Source organism: Pleurodeles waltl, chromosome 1_2 (genome assembly GCF_031143425.1).
Source record: "Pleurodeles waltl isolate 20211129_DDA chromosome 1_2, aPleWal1.hap1.20221129, whole genome shotgun sequence".
Taxonomy (NCBI): Eukaryota; Metazoa; Chordata; class Amphibia; order Caudata; family Salamandridae; genus Pleurodeles; species Pleurodeles waltl.
The window spans coordinates 386894053-386911514 of NC_090437.1; positions in this window are offsets into that span (position 1 = coordinate 386894053).

Here is a 17462-nt window from a genome sequence, read left to right on the forward strand (position 1 = left end):
TGCTGCCCTGCCGCCTGTTGCCCTGCTGTCTGAATGAGGACTGAATATGCATCTTGAACCACCAGAGTGACTCCAAGGGCTGGTTAGCTGGATTTCTCATCAATGTCTCAGGAACAGAAAAGACTCTGACCATCTTTCACCCAACACCTGGACTCTGCTGGATGTGAGTCCTGTCCCCTAAGTGGTGCCAGTCAAGTCCTGCACTTTTGGAAGTGGGCCTTAAGGTGCCCTGCCAGCCCACCTGTGGTTTCTCAGAACCGGCACAGCGAAATGCATTACCAATGCAGGACCCCACAGGATGTCTCATCACAGCCCCAAAGCTCCTCAGAACCACCGCTTTGCGACACATCCTCAATTCAGGACCCTACATCGCAGCTCCATAGCTCCTTGGAACTGCCACTCCATGAGGCATCCTCAGTGCAGGACCTTGCACCCACCATTGTTAGATACATTCTCAATGCCGGACCTCCCAATGCTCTGCAACTCAGATTTAAGCTACTTTGTTGAGCAAGCCTAACTTGATCCCTGTATCCAGCTCACACTCCATCACAGCCAGTCTGAACTTGTAACTTTGTCCCGGTCCAGCATGACCAGATAACCACAGTTGGGGCTTTGTGCTTCTAGGCACTGTTTTTACTTAAGTCTTTAATACTGCATATCTCTGTATCTCCTCATTGGATTTTTGTCATTTTGGTTTCAAATAATTTATTGAATATTACTCTACATTGATGTGGGATTGTTCTTGAGTTGTGTTTTCACATTATTACTGTTTGAAGTGCTGCAGAAATACTTCATACATTGCTTCTAAATCAAGCCTGACTGCTTTTATGCTAAGCTTTCATTGGGTTAAGCACAGGTTAATTTGGGGTTTGCGAGTGTTTCATCCTGTCAAGAAATATGGTTACTGTTTAAGTAGGGTTTCCTCCCCCTCAACCAAAAACTCAATTTCCTTCACAAAGTAACAAATCAAAGCTGCACTCCTGGGTGTAGCAGACATGTTTAGACCACAGAGGCAGAGATGATTTATGTGAAAAATAAAGTTCTGCTTTTGTCAGGAACATGACAAAACATTTGTTATGGTGGGTATTGAGAATGTGTGGCACATTGCATGCCTTGAGAAGGCTGATTGGTTAGAGTCTGGTCTGAAGGATCACGTTTGTGGGATTAAGTATTTTCTTTGCTCTACTGCCAGTCAAACACTTGGAAGAACAATATATAGCCAGCTAGGCTCCACCAAGTATGGACCTGACAATCAAATGAGCTAAATATTTAAGACATATTTTCCATTCTATAGTTTTGTAGCACCCCATGGCTTCATAATGTCTTCAATGTAACAATAGAGCTATTTCCTAACAAACACCACCAACTTCTACTTTCTGTGTTTGTTTGTGGTCTGAAGTGGTGCTCACCAGACCCAGATTAGGTAGCAGGGTGCTTTAAATAGATTAGAAAGGTTAGAAACAATTACCCTAGTTGTGAGAAATGGGTATCATTTACTAATGTGCATAGCAGAGCAGTGTTTTCATTCAAAGTAGCTGAACTTGGATATAGTTTCAGAGTTGCTCCTCTCAAAAGCAAGGGTACATTTCTGTCCAGGATGGGAAATGAGTCGAAACATCCCCAAATAATGTGGGTATGGAGAAATGGGTTTTCTCATAGAACAATTAAATGTGCACGCATTGTTAGATTTTTGCATTAGCTTGTGGAGATTTCTATTGCATCATTTGTAAATTCCTTTCAGTATCCCAGGAAACAATAATCAAACGTTTTCTCTTAAAATAGAAGGAAAACTATGGGAGAAAATTCCTGACCTTGAATAACCTCTAATAACAAAATCTTAAAGTCACTTTTTTCTGTACAGCATTTTCTCCTTTATAAAAACATGCTTCCCTCACTCCTCTCACTTCTTATGTTGTGTTTTTTAATATTTCTCTTCGACTCCGTGACTTTTCACTTGTCATGATGGTTCTATCTGTGCCATGCAGAACTAGTAACAACAGATGTTTGTGTACGACTTCATTTCTCTCCTAGCTTGGAAAAATAAAACATGTTAGAGACGCTTGAAAAGCAATAGGCAAAGGTAAACCTGGTCACGTGTTAAGGAATCCATTTCATAATTAGATTCTAGATCTGGTTCCTTTTAAATATGTTATCTGTTTTGCCCTTCAAACGTAAACATTTCCCATGCCTTGGTCTGAGTGTAAACCTATCTTCTTACTCCACAAATTGCTATACACAAGGTTACAGCTGATTACAAAACGTATTTACTAATAGTGGGTAGAACTTGGGACATACAATAGCCTTTGTGGGCATTCACTCTCCTTTTTTTGCCAACATTATTTGCCAGATGGCTGATAACCTAGTCACCCCTTCAAGAGTGCAAAGATACTGAATTATTGTCTGAAAATGTCCTTGGATTGGAAACGCACTTCAACTGTCCGATTAATTGTCTGTAATCATCACGTGAAAGGATTTCAGTAAATGTGAAACACAAACTGGTTTGTAACGAATAGCAGGAAAGCTTTAAATCATTCAAGAAAAAAGTAGGTTTTACTCATAGGACAGCTCTTTACTGTTGCTAAATGTTTTGGAGCATCTTAAAAGAACAGTGTCTCAAAAGTAGTACTCGTGAAAACGTTACAATAATTTTATAACTGATCTCTACGCAGAAACTATGTTCTAGAATAACTTGGAATTAAGTTATTCTCTCTCCAAATACTGGCACACATTTCTGCGTTCGACTATTGTAAGCCTGCATGATTTACGCATTGCGTAATATAAACAATGACTAAGATCCACAGGAAAGTTACAGGAAGGACATACAGGCCAAACTCACTCCTAATTCTGAAGCCTAACCTACTTTTAATTCAGAAATTCCCCTTGTGGGTCAATTCTTCAAGGCAGGAGTAGGGTTAGGAACTGTACAAATGTTACAATGTATCTGTTTTGTTCTCTCCAGTACCGTGCAAACAATTTCCGATACGTACCACACTTTGTGAATTTTGGTTCAGCTTACCCACATCACCCAATTAAGCCATTACAATAGGAATAAGGTATTCCCAAAACTGTTGCAATTGCATTGCAAAACTTCCATTAATGTCCCCGAAGTCTACTACATTGTGGGTATATACCAAAGTTACATTTAGTTGTCTGCCAGTCAATGTATTTATTATCTTTCAAGCAGCTCAGCAAGGCAGGAATGCGCCATTTTAAACATTATACGGCACATTCCTGTCCTTTCATTGCACTGGCACCTGTCTGGCTGCACAGTGCCAAACAGGCACTCTTATGCAATGGTGCAAGGTTGACTGCCCTGTAGTCAGAATTATTTTTGACCAAGAAGGAGCACTTTCCTGCACAAACACAATCATCAGAGATATTTTCCTCTTTCTAAGTGTGCTGCAGAATGCAAATCAGAAAAGCATATAGTTCAGATAAAAGGGCATTTTACACTTAAAAAAAGGAATTACTAGTACTTCCTAGAGCAGAGATGCAACCTCAAACATTACTATAGCTCTTTAGAACTAGACACTACATTTCTCTTAACGTTAACTCCATGACCATTGCTATCCCATGGGGACTTGGTTTGGACCACCTCAGGGAATGCAAGAAGGTGCTAAAGCCTCTAGTTCTTTGTAGGGACTATCCTGTGTAAAATAAATCAAAGAGGTGAGCATGAGATACAGACACTGGGTGCTACGGGCTCAACTTCCGGGACTGGGTACAGTTCTGAAACTTGAGGAGTGTAAGTAGTGTAACCACTACAGAGAAGTGATTACCAGAAAAAATAGTGTCCCCCTAAAATAGGAACTCAAACAAACACTACACAAATGTTAAATCTGACAGCCTTGGTTGAGGTCTTCCCCCAAATGTTTTTCCTCCTCCCCTCCTGTTTGCTGAAATTATTTTCTGTTGGCTTTAGGACACTGCACTTTTTCACTCCTGAACAGTGCTAAAGTGCCTGTGTTCACTCCTTAAAGCATGAAAACATTGACTTATATCCAACTGGCATATTTGATTTACTCATAAGTTCCAAGAAAAGTGGTACTACATGTATCCTGTAAATTAAATGCTACTAGTGGTCCGGCAACATGTGTTGTGACACCCACTTAAGTGGCCCTTCAAAACATGTCTCATGCCTGCCTTTGCAGCCTTTGTGTGGTTTTGAACTACCATTTTGACCCGGCAAAATACAATATTTGCCAGGCCTAAACCTTTTTTTGTGATAAGAGTGCAGTGTATTAAAAAAAGTTGGGCATGCACTTTTAAGTTTTACATGTCCTGGTAATGAACAACTCTTAAATTCATGTTTCACAACTTCAAGGCCTACCTCCCCCATAGGACAGCATTGGATTATATACATTACATTTATTAAGTGATAAATTTGGATTGGGGGCAGGTAGAAATTCCATGTTTACACTCAAATGAGTTGTAATTTAAAACCCACTTTAATATTAAAGTCAGATTTTAGGTCGCAATTCTGAAAATGCCACTTTTCAAAGGTTACAGTATACAAAGCATACAAAAAGGTGATGGATGGAATGCTTGAAATAATCCCAGCCACTGGTCTTTACTTGGGCTGCACACCAGTCCATTGTTGTTTTGTACACCTTGCCACATTAGTTTTTACACAACCATGTGCAAATCAATCTTGACCCTGCTCTAATGGGAACAGTCTATCCCGAACTGCCAATCCATGTCCTCCCTGAGCAGAAACACATGGTTTTGCCCTAGTTAGGGCTTTTAGACAGGTAAAGCTTAGTTACAGTGACAAAGTCTGCATGGGACCCGAGTCTTGGCACACCCACCCCACTTAGAGTGACACACCAAAGTATACAAAGAGTGAAAGGTGTAATGTATGACTTAATGTCAGCCACTGATAATTACTCTGTAAGAAATTGGTTTGTTGTTTGACTGGGGTAGGAGCCCTGATCAGCAGCAACCACAATGCTCATCACGGTAAGGCACAAGCAAACCCCACATTAACCAGTGCTCAACCCTTTGGTAGCTTTGCATACAGCAGTCAGGCTTAACTTAGAGGCAATATGTAAAACATTTGTGCAACACTTCAAACAGTATCACAGTGAAAACAGACCACAAAAGAAGCCCACAAGAGAGGTAGAAAAAAAGAATAGTTTTAATAAATAAAACATCCAGTTAGTAGAACCTGAGATGTCGAAGCACTAAAAGGCATAAAACAGCAACTGTATATATCTAGTTGTACTGGACTGGAACAAATTCACAAGTTCAGGTCAATCACAATGGAGGGCGTGCCAGCTACAGGGACCCAATCAGGCCCGATAAACAGAGTATCTTACATCTGGTTTGAGGAGCACTGTGTGGATCCGTGTTGAAGATGCATTGCGTAGCCGAGGTATTGTTGTTGGTTTGCCGTATAGGCTCTTGTTGCATCAGCACAGAGGATCCAGTTGATGGGGCTTGCGATGTGACGTCCTGAGTCATGGATGCATCATGCAGTTGGGGCGATGAGTCGTTTCCGAGGTGCTGTGAGGCTGCAAGGCTATGATGTGCAGTCTGGTGTCATTGCCGAGGCTGCCGTCGATGAGAGATGCGAGGGCCTGTGCTAAAAAGGCGTTGCTCAGCGCTGGTTATAAAGGCAATGTGGGCTGCAGTGGTGCTACAAATCTTTGTGATGAGTCCAATTCATGCAGCATTAGAGGTGCGTTGGTTCTGCTCGGGATTCCACTTCACAGCAGAGGAGACTAATTGGTTCAGCTGGGTACACAAAGCCCTCTTCCAAGGGTCCAGGACTGGGGTGGAAACACTTGGCTGGGTAGATTCACAGATGACAGAGACCAGGTGTAGATGCAAGGTGGATGGAAGCCTGTTATATCACAGAGGCTTCAGATTCGGAGGCCAGCCAACTAGCCCTTGGAGTCACTTTGGGTTCAAGAACTGCAGGTCCAGTCCTTCTCACCCAGGCAAGAGGACAGCAGGTCAGCACAGCAAAGCAGGAGTCTAGCAGAGTGAAGTCCAGCAGAGTGCCAGTCCTTCAGAAGCACAGCAGTCCTTTATCCTGGCAGAGTAGGTTACTCAAATGGTTGTGTCTGAGGTCCATCTTTTATTCCCTGGTGCCCTGGTTCTGGAAGGTGGGAGGATCTTCTAGACAGTGGTTCTGAAGTGTTGGGAATTCCCTGCCTCCCTAGCCCTGGCTTCAAGCTGGCTGAAGTGACTATGCAGGGCAGTTAGTCCCTTTGTTTGGAGACAGGCCACAGCTTATTTAAGTGTGAGAGAGAATGTATCCAGCTCCCCCTTCCCATCCTGCCAGTGATGACCCATCCAGTCACACCTTAGCTTCCATTGTCTGTGGCTTTCACGGAGGAACACACAAATACCAATTGCCAACTACACCCAGTCATGTGACCAGAGACAGGCTGCAGGCACCAACTGGATAAGGCAGGAAAAAGCCAACACTCTAAAAGTTGCATTTTCAGAATTATAATTTAAAAACTGACTTCCCCTTAAGTTTGGATTTCAAATTAGGATTCCAGAGAAACTAAACATGAACTGGTCATCTCTATCCATTTGGAAATTGCAAAACAAACTTCAGAGTTTTTCACTACCAGGGCATGTAAAACTTAAAAGTACATGTCCCACTTTTTAAATACATTGCATACGTTGCACTCTGCCCTCCGGGCTGTCCGGGGCCTTTCCTAGGGTGAAATATGGATTTAAAAGGAACATTTGAACCTGGCAAAAGGTTTATTTTGACCGTTGAAAATGGCAGTTTAAAACTGTACACACAGGCTCTGCAATGGGAGGACTGAGACATTTTTAAAGGGCGACTTAAGTGGATGGCACAATCTGTGCAGAAGAGACACTATTAGCATTTAATTTACAGGCCCCAGGCACAGGTAGTGCCGCTTCACTGAGAATTTATAAGTAAAGTAAATATGCCAATTGGGGATAGGCCAATACTACCATGTTTAGAGGAGTGAGCACAAGCACTTTAGCACTGGTTAGCAATGGTAAAATGCACAGAGAGTCAAGGTAGCGAAAACAAATTCAGCAAAAAAACAGGAGAAGGAAGGCAAATTGTTTGGGGACAACCTTGCAGGAAGGGCCAAGTCCAACACTCTGGACCACATTTCAGTCCTTTGTTGTTTTGTACTCAATGCATGTTCTGAGCTACAGGGGCACAACAAGCTCCAGAGGCCTCCCTGCAATTGATTAGATGATGTGCTACTCTGAACCTGCCTTGACCTGAAAGTGAAGTTGCCCCAGCCCTGCTGGCCTCTGCTGGAGTGAGTTCCTGATCCTCAAAAGGTGCATCTACAGGCCCTGGGCCCTTGGTTGACATCAGAGAGAACTCCTCCTGGCCCAACTTGCGGCTCCTTCAAGTCCTACGTAAATCAATGCAAAGCCTCGAACAGCCTCGCCACACAGGTTCAAGCTTCATCGGAGCCACGGCGAGTGACTCAAAGCCCCACGAAGCCTTGGCACACATATGAAAGCTTCATCAGAACCAAAGCAGAGGGTCCCAAAGCCTCACCGCATAGCTCATCGGAACTAATGCAGAACAACACAAAACCTTGCCACCCTGCTTCATTGGAACCGACCCCAGATGACACAAAGACTTGCAAAGAAAAGCCATCCAGACTGTACACCATGGACATAAGGTACATTCCACAGTGGACCAATCTTGGTCCTGTGGTTGGTGGCCACTCCATTGTGGTTGGCCTAAACTTGTGACTTTGCCCCAGTCCACCATGGACTTTGTGCCTCTTAGCACTACATTTATTCAAACAATTAACATTCAATATCTCCAATTCTACTGACTGGATTTTTATTGTTTTGGTCTCAAATTATTTATTAAACCATAACCCTTTGTTCTAAATTGGTTTGTGTTTTCCCTTGTGTTTCACTTCTTTACTATCGCGTTGCTGCAAGAATACTTTACACATTGCCTTCAAATTAAGCCTGACTGCTTCTGTGCCAGGATACCAGAGGGTTAAGCAAAGGTTAATTTAGTGACCAAACGCAACACTGTTTCTGGTGGTGATGCCCTGTTGTCCTGGTGTCCCATCAATAGTGCCCTGTGGGATGCAGTGCAAACTTTTCATCAAATTGTAGTAAAAGTCATAGACCTAACTCTCACTATTGGTTTTTGGTTCAAACGTTGACAGAACCAGGACAATGTCTTCCACCCAGTGGAAGCATATACCATGCTGGAAGTGTGAAAGCATCTACTTTGATCAAGGCTTTCCTAGTTTGGGTTACAGTTACAGTCTTTTGTCACCGTTGATAGATTTTCCCTTTCCCATTCGGTCATTGTTAACCATTGTAGGAGCTCTAGTTGCTTGGAGGATTTTTTTGGTCCTCCCACCGTATGCGGTATACGCATTTATGAATAATGGCTCTTCCCTCATTAGGGTTTCTTGCTGCCCATAAATTGTAAAGATTAAGAAAGCAGCATGATAGTCATGGATTCTTGGAGTTCTGAAAGACACTTGGACACAATGTCATTTCGAAAAACATGAGAATAATTTCCTTTCATCTTTAAATAATGAAAAAAGGAACTGTAGGCCTGTTAGCATGGGAATATTTGAATGCGGGCAAGGATACAATTTGTTTCTGGACCTATCGAGCATGTAAAGTTAAAGCCGTTCTAAGATAGCTTCACAAGTGGGGTGAAAACATTAAATTAAACAGATATCCATAGTAAGAGAATAAATATCTATCTCAGAGATAGTTTACAACAAGGTTAACTAAACTCTTTACTCAAGATCTAGACATGGATGATATAACCCCTTGTGCTCTCCAGATGATTTTTGTTCATTTTCATGAAGGTCGAAAACATTGTCTTATTCCGTATGATTTTTTTACCTGAGCTCAAAGACATATGTGACCATAGGTTCAAGCGCAAAATGTCATAACTCACAATTTAATTTGTGTCGTGATTTATCTCAAAGTAGAAATGCACACAGCTATCATCTTCCAGAAAATAGCTGGCAAACAGATATCATGTTTGGAGGTGTATTCTTTATGGAGTTGCAGTCTGCAAGCTATTCAAGAACATAAACTCAAGTGACGAGTCACATAGAAAAAGACGTTTGGTCCACAAAATGTACAGACTTAAATCTATGCATATCTGTAAATTACTACATTTTGCAAATTCTACAGACTGAAGTGCAATTTGACTCAAACATATTTTCTTAACCATTAACATAAATTACAAAACCTAGGAAGAACTTATGAAATGCACACATGCAGAATGTAAGTACTATGTACATTCTCGTCATTCACAAATGTAAAAATAAGTGTGTACACAGGCAAATATTTAGACGCGCGATGTGAAAATCTGCACCAAAATGCGGAATAACATGCCAAAAAAAACACAAGCTGCAGCAAGGAAGTTAGAAAGCAGTGGTTAAAACAACTCACAGAACCCGTTTATAAACGAGTGATTCAATTGGGATTGTTAATTCACAAAACCATAGACAAGTAACTAGGTTCTCAGTAGGAGTACGCCTGGTAGTCATGAAGGTTAAGAAGACGTGTTTCGATCACTGTTTTTTAAACAACAGTTCTGTATTCAATAAGCTATTATTACAGTACTTTCCAACATCATGCTTAACCACCAATGGTGGCACCTTCCGCATGAAACTTTAAAACTAATTCACATCCTTTATTATTTTATATGCAGATTGCAGTGTTAAAAAGCATTGTGAAATAGAAGTTTCGATTCTACAAGGACAAGCTTTTGGCTTTGTCAATGCCAATCGCATTTGTAAAGATACATTCACATATATGGCCTGCAATCAGTAAGTAGGCTGTATATTACATAAAACTACAAGACCAGGAAATCAGCGAAAAAATAATGGGTAGGCCAGCAGCACTTTGCAGCTGCTGGAACTTTGTAAAAAAATAATATTAATAAACTATCATCACATGTTGGTGTGATGGTTATGTATTTTAAAAATGTGTTATTGCAAATAAATGCCACAAAAAACATTTCACCACATAAACATGGCAGTCTTATACTTGTAATAAATAAATACATTTAAAATACATTCAGTGATGGCTGTTGGACTACCGATGTTTTCAAATGACAAGCCCTTCAATTGTTCCATTCATTTTTTTCAGTATAATTGTTTGTGTCAGAGATTAGAATAAATAACAACCTGACCAAACACTCAAATCTGATTGAATCGCATTAAGATGAGGACAGCAGAACAAGTCCCTGTGACAGTGAGCATGATTCCTCCCACAGTGAGGATAAGACTGGCCTCCTCAGATAATGCTAGGACCTAAATGGTACATTGACTGAGTACTTGACTAGAATGTTTTGGTGGGATTTAGTTGAGATTATTGCAACCTGCTAATGAGAGGTGGCCAGTGAAAATATGTGCACTGTCTATGGGTCATAGAACTCAGGGAATCTGCTCCAGCTCACCATAATGAGCCTGCACCTGTCCTCAAACCTACAGTTTGTCTATGGATAAATCCTGTAACATCCGTAGAATATTGTTGCATACTCATTATATATAGCATTGGATTATGGTGGTATTAAAGCATTTCTCTTTTTTTTTAAAGAAAAGTTCTCAGCTGAACACTCACTTTGTGTGTCCATTGACTGACTGCTTGAGTTCTGAGTCTTTACTCCCAAAACTACCTCCCAAAGATGCAATGGGGTGTACAATCCTGCTACTGAAGCGTCAAGTGCCACAGGGGTGTACTTGATTTAGTTTGCAGCTTCACAGTAGGATGGACTCCGGGACACCAGATGCTAAAGACCTCAACAGCCACAGTTTTGGCCCAGTATCATCTGCATAGCATTTGTCACTCTCGTCCCCACACACTCCAAACTGGCCTGGGTCTGAAAGTCAGTAAGCAAGAAAACACATGCACTCACTCAAAGTGCAATAGAGTGAGTAGAAAAGGGCTCCCCACAACCATTTAGTTGATGAATACATCTTATCTAATCAGAACACAGTGTGACTGAAACCAACCCGTACAGGACAAACATAAGAATAAAGAGCACACAACTAAGGTAGACAACAAAAACATACCATTATGAGCAAGGGGCTGACCAAACCCACTCAGTATATGTTATGTACTAGAAACAATTGGTCTGCCTAAAGTCAAGTTTGTAACAGGCAAGAACAAAAAGAGAATGTAATTTTGCTTCATACAGCCCAGGCCATTATACATGGAGCTGTTTCCACACCTCTTCAGGTTGAATTTCCATATCTTGGGTTTTCTACATTTTGCAACTAAAGGTTTACATTCACCACTAATGGAGGAAATCTTCCCCTCTCATCTGATCTCATAGTATTCAAAATGGGTGTGGACAAGCCCAAATATGAATTATTCTCAGCCATGAGAGACACGTATGATTGAAGGAGGTCATTGTAGCATTGAAATATCCATTAGTTTGAACAATTCTCTGGTATATTGACACCTCAAAGATTCAGTTTGGACGAAAATATCTTGAAGAAGTGAATCAAGCTCTTACCCAGAGGCATATCTACGTTACAGACTAAGATAGTAAATTCAGGTATGCATAATTTTATGTAAACGTTTGTAGTAAGCAAGCTCTTTTGTGGATGATTAATTCTTTCCTCTTATAGACTTGTATAGCCTTAAATCTGCTCCCAAACGGGTGACTGATCCACCATTGCTGTAGTCTTAATTCAAAAAAACCCTAAAATCCAGGTTTCAAGGAAACACAAGATTGTTGTCTCTCTAGTATACTTTCTAACTGCTGAACCTTTTAGCCTGGCTAATCTAGCACCATCAACATCACAGAATGCAGGGGTAAATTTATCAACAGTTTGCTTCAGGTTTGTGTCACAAAAATGATGCAGACTCAGTGAAAAATGTTGTGTTGGTATTATACTTTCCAATGCATATCATGATTTGCAATGGAACATTTCCCGAAGTAATGCAAAGTAGCGCTATATGCTACTTTGCACATCTTTGAAACAAAAGAGTGTTCAGTTGGTGATACATTGGCTTCCCCATGTAACCACCCATGAGTTTTGATGGAAACCTCTATCTACTAATATTGGTAGACAATGATTTGCACCAAACACTTATGCCTCCTCGAGGCAGGTGTAAGGTTTTCTTTTCTCACATATGTTTTACCTTTGCATGTGTGCTGCATTGTTCAGCACACATGCAAACTGGGAAGAGTACTTAAGCAGAGGTTTGCACTGGAAGAGTTGCCATGAGCTATTGTGCAAGGTTGTCGGAGTTGGAGCATGGCAAACAAAAGAGGGCCAGGGGAGCGAAAAGCAGTGCCATATCTTTTTAGAGATTGTACTGTTTTTGTCTTTTCCATTGAAGTAACGCAATGCAGCAACTTTTGTTGCTGCACTGGTTTGTGCCAAAAATTACAAAGTCTGCACCATATTTCTGAGATCCACTAGAACCAAATTCTTAGAATCAACAAGTCTCAACAGTGGTAAGGATCAAATCAACTCCATTCAACTTTTTGTATATTTATTATATGGGATCTAGTAAAATTCTAAAGATAAACCAACTAGAATTTTCCAAGATCAACCAGTCTACTTCCACAATTCTGGGTCAAGAATTCAGAACTTGTTCTTTCTCCTTATAGGGCAATTTTCCACTATAAATGTTATTATGAACATTAATCTTTTGATTCGTGTGCACTTTAAGGAGACTAACATCACTCTTCAATGACCAATGACCTTTTCTGTTAAGGGATAGAGGTAGTTCCCTTTGGATTGAATTTAGTTTTACTTAAGATATAATGAGGTGCTCATTTAGGTTTCCAAATAAATGGACCTAATAGGTTTTAGTTTGCAATTTTCTAACATAAACTTGGCACAAGGTTATTAGAACACCATACAAAAAACCAAATTATATTACACATGATTTTCTTAGGCATGGGGATATTAATTGATTTGTCCAGAGTTACTGGATGTTGAGCCGAGGTTGGGCCTCAACATGATACCCCAGCTAAAATTCGTCAGCTCTGGATATTAGACCACGTCTCCACCAACCATTTTCAACTTTTGCTTACACTTAGGCCCAGATTCTCAAAGCTTTAGCATAGTTTAAGCATTACTTTTTAAACGCTAAACCGACGCTAAACTTTTTTGGGCATTCACAAACCAACTTAAATAGATATTTGCATTGGTTTGTGTGGCAAAGTACCGCAAAGCAGCGCAAAATGCTCCTTTGTATTACTTTGCTTCAAAGGGCGCAACATGGGTGTTACATGGGCGTACCCATGCTACCACCCATGCTTTTTGATGCTAAACCCTATTCTTTAAAAGCAGGTGAAAAAGGGAGAAATGTTTTTATTTTTCCCTGCTTTTCCGACTTTGCTTGTGTGCTGCACTGTACAGCACACATACAAAGTGGGAAAAGCATTTGCACTTGTCTAGGCATAGTATTTTGCACAGGAAGGATACCCTTCCTGTACAAAACCTATTCTAAACTCACGCACACACCGTAGCACTATGATGCTAGCATGTGTGCGTGGTCCACAGCAGTTGAAAGCGAAGCTAGGGAAAGGGGAGGAGAGTGCCACTTCTATTGGAAGATGACATTCTCCTGCTCTCTCCATTTCATGCAACGCAGCGCAGAAACTTTGGGTGCTGCACTATGTTGCCTATCATCTACCAGAATCTGGGCCATAGGCTTTCCACTTAGCCCGAGTTCTGATAAAAATCTCAGAGATTCCATTAAAGATTACATAACATATCATCAGAACTATGAAGTTTAGGATTTCCAAGCCGTTTCATGGTACAGCTCCAGGCTCGGCTGAAGTATATATATGCATGTTCATAAGCTGAGATGTTCTTATAAGGCTGGCAATTTCTGGCCGTACTACACATCCAGGATCACAAATATTTTAACCTGACTTTCAAATGACTGCAACCCAATGTGAAGCAATCAATGAGGACTCAATTTTCTTCAAAACCTTTAAGGAGTGGCCCTGAGTAGCAACTTGTTTTGTCATAAACTACATAACGAGAAAATAACTTATTGAAGGGCAGTCATATAATCAGACATTGTTGGAGCCTCATATTATGGCTGAACTGGGCTACTATCCTTTAAAGGTGCTAATTTGCCTACCTGCAATGGATAGTTTATTTAAATAAGCAAGGAACAACGCAATCAATAAATTAAAGTTCTTATACAATACTGGGAAGGAGAGGGACACCAGGCACTGTTAGCAATTTCACTCAAGGACATTGTTGAAGGAATTATATGATTTCTTAACTGTCTTTCTCCTATTTCTTTTGATATTTCAGTAATAAGGCATGTATAAACTTAATAAAATTTTAAATGCAAAATATAAAATTCGTGTTTGTAGCCCTCATCACTATCCTTTGGTCGATGTGAGCAATTTGAACACTTAGAACACTATGCCCACATTAACTTTAGTATATGGAGTTGTGGGAGGGGCAGGACAGAACAGACCACCCAGCCAGTGAGACACATGAGCTCAACATGCAGCTCTGGGACTTTAATTCAGTCCTGCACCCAGTTGTACACCACTCATGTGACTGATCTTTAGCACTCGCGATACTATCTGTAGTAATTAGATTTAACAGTGTAGCAGGCGTTTTAACATTCACCACATTTCAGTTGACCTGCTCTGTGGTAATTAGATTTAACAGTGTAGCAGGCGTTTTAACATTCACCACATTTCAGTTGACCTGCTGTAACTGTGCACGCGACACACACACATACCTCTTAAACTGGAAAAGCCTAAAGACACTGCAAAATCTGCAGTTGCCTCTCCCTCATTGACCAGTGAATGACAGGAAAGCACCTTGAATTAAATACGCCCAAAACAGAAATACTCAACCGTGGTGACTGAAAAGTTATGACCCACTCTGTGCCTGGCTTCATGGCCTGTGACGACCACCTAAAATATCCAAGGAGGTAAAGATGTTGAACTTACTGTAGGCTTCAAGCTATCAATGAATGCCCAAGTGGATAAGGTAGCAAGATGAAACTTAATCACTACATAAATGCTGCAACTCATCTATACCCACTCAGAATTTCTACACAAGGTTCAAGTCACTATCCCTCTCGTTCTACCTAACCTTGATTATGCCAATGGCTTATTGTAGGAAAGTGGGTTATTAGTAGGTGGAGATACTGACCATCAACTAGTAATAATGCCACGATTACTAACAGGTCCAGTCAAGTACCAATACATTAATTATTGCTCAACCCTGGGTATCTTGACAAACAAGCAGTTAGGCTTAACCTAGGAGACAGGTATGTGTAAAGCATTTAATATCACCAAAATAGTAAAAGACACAACACAATAAAAATACAACACTAATGTATAAAAATAGAGAATATTTTTATCTTTAAATGACACCACAATGACATAAATCCAATATATGGAACCAAGTTTTGAATTTTTAAAGAATAAACTGTAGCATAACCCCTAAAAGCATAAGGCAGCGACCATAGCTATCTGGTTGCGCTGGACAGGGTCAAACTTAATAGTGCAAATCAATCGCAATGGAGCGCGGGTTGAATACAGTGCAGATTAGTCCAGCTGAAGATTTATCTTCTCAAGATTCATGCCAAGAGTCAAGTTGATGGTTGTGAAGAACCAAAAAGCTTGAATTAAAGAGCTTGTGAACCACTCCAAGGGTCCACACAAGAGAGGTACCTCTTGGAGGTCAGGAACTTGTTGTAGACAGTTCCAGGAGCTGTAGTCCAGTTGGTTCTTGGCTCCTTTGGGGCAATAAGTGCCCTTACGACTGGCCATGGGCTCAGAAGCTCTGAATTGCACTTGGGGGGGGAAGGACTTAATCTTCCACAATGCTCCTCTGCAGTTCGGGAAAATCCAGTTGTAGCTGTTCAGCCGGGGTAGTCCTCTCTTTGTCTTGTGTAGGCAACTTCTTTCAGCACTTTTGTACCTGTTGTTGCTTAGGGAGTCCATTCCTTTTCCTTTGACTCAGGCACGGCCCTTTCTTTGTAGAGCCTTGAGAGTGTAGCAGGTGCAGTCCTTCTGAGTGAAAACGGTCTGTGGTGCAGACCAAAGGACAATCTTTCTTGTTATTTTGTTCTTCTTTTGATCTAAGGAGCTCCTGCCGCTCTCCCACATTAGTTCTTCATTGTGGACTGGCAAGAGGTAGGAACACCCAAACCAATGGAGGTAAAGTTACCTTCCTCGGTTAACCACACTTCCTGCGTAGTGTGGCATATTTGTGACCCAGAATGTACTGCTTTGATAAAAATCCAAATGAGTCATTTTCTCCTTGGAGTGTGTGTCCCTTTCCTTCCCCTCTTCTAAACTAATTGGGGGTGGGGTGTATTCCCATGTGGCTGGTGACCAAGGAAGTGAGAGCTGCCCTGGGTTTTGTGCTATCTGTTCTCCTGCCTTTGAAAGTCAGCTTATCTCCCCAGCCCCCTTCCTATCCTTGGCTTCTCTAGGAAGCAAATCACCTTCCACTGAATGGCTGTATTTTTTCAGCACCAGACCTCTTCACACCTAGTCAGGAAGCAGCTTGACTCAGCCTGTAAAGGACTGTCCAATCAGAAGAGGCTGCTCCACTGTTCCATTTACGTAACTTCAGGATAGTAAGTTCTAAAACTGCTTTCTTGTAAAAGTTATAATAAATTCAACCTTGGAAAGTTGTTGGATTACTTGTAACCATTATTTTGATACTTCAAATGATATTGCTAGCTAGCTCCAATCAAATGGTAAGCCATATCAAGTTTAATAAAGCCTTCCCATGTTAGCCTATGGGACTAGCAGCACTACAATAAGGAAGCACAACTTTGGCAGTTTTTTCTTACCAGGGCACATACAACTATTTGTATTGTCCCTGCTTTTTATAACAATGCACCCGACCTTTAGGGCATGTAGGGCAGACCTTAGGAGTGACTTACAAGTTATAAAAAGGTAGTTTGGTACTTTGGAAGTACTTTTAATTCCAAAGCCGAATTTGAACACAGTTTTATTTTAAAACCCAGCCTGCAAGGCAGGTCTGGCTTTAAAATGACACCAGACATCACAACAGTGCACACTTAAGTGCATTAAGTTCCCTGGGGTCTCTAAACCTACATGTGCTATCATATACTAGGGACTTACAAGTAGTTTGCCTTAGCCAATTAGAATGATATCAACTACCATATACCTTTAGTGGACAGAGCACTAGCCCTGAGCCTGGACAGCAGAGCCCAGGGCACTTTCTGAGTCAGTAACCACCAGCATCAGTCAAACAATGGGGGGGGATCAGGGCAAAAAGGATGACTTTCCTACATTTATGCTATCAAACGCTTTTATCATCAACTATAAAAAGATTATAAAAAATGCAGACCTCTGCTGCCAGACTACTTATACATGTCAACTCACAAGAACACATCTCCCCTGCCTCGAGGGCCCTACGTTGGTTGCAAGTTGCCAGAAGGGAGACCCCCAATCAGCTTTCCATCATCCACAAAACAATATATGGCAAAAGACTACTTTTTATTAGGAAGAAAAT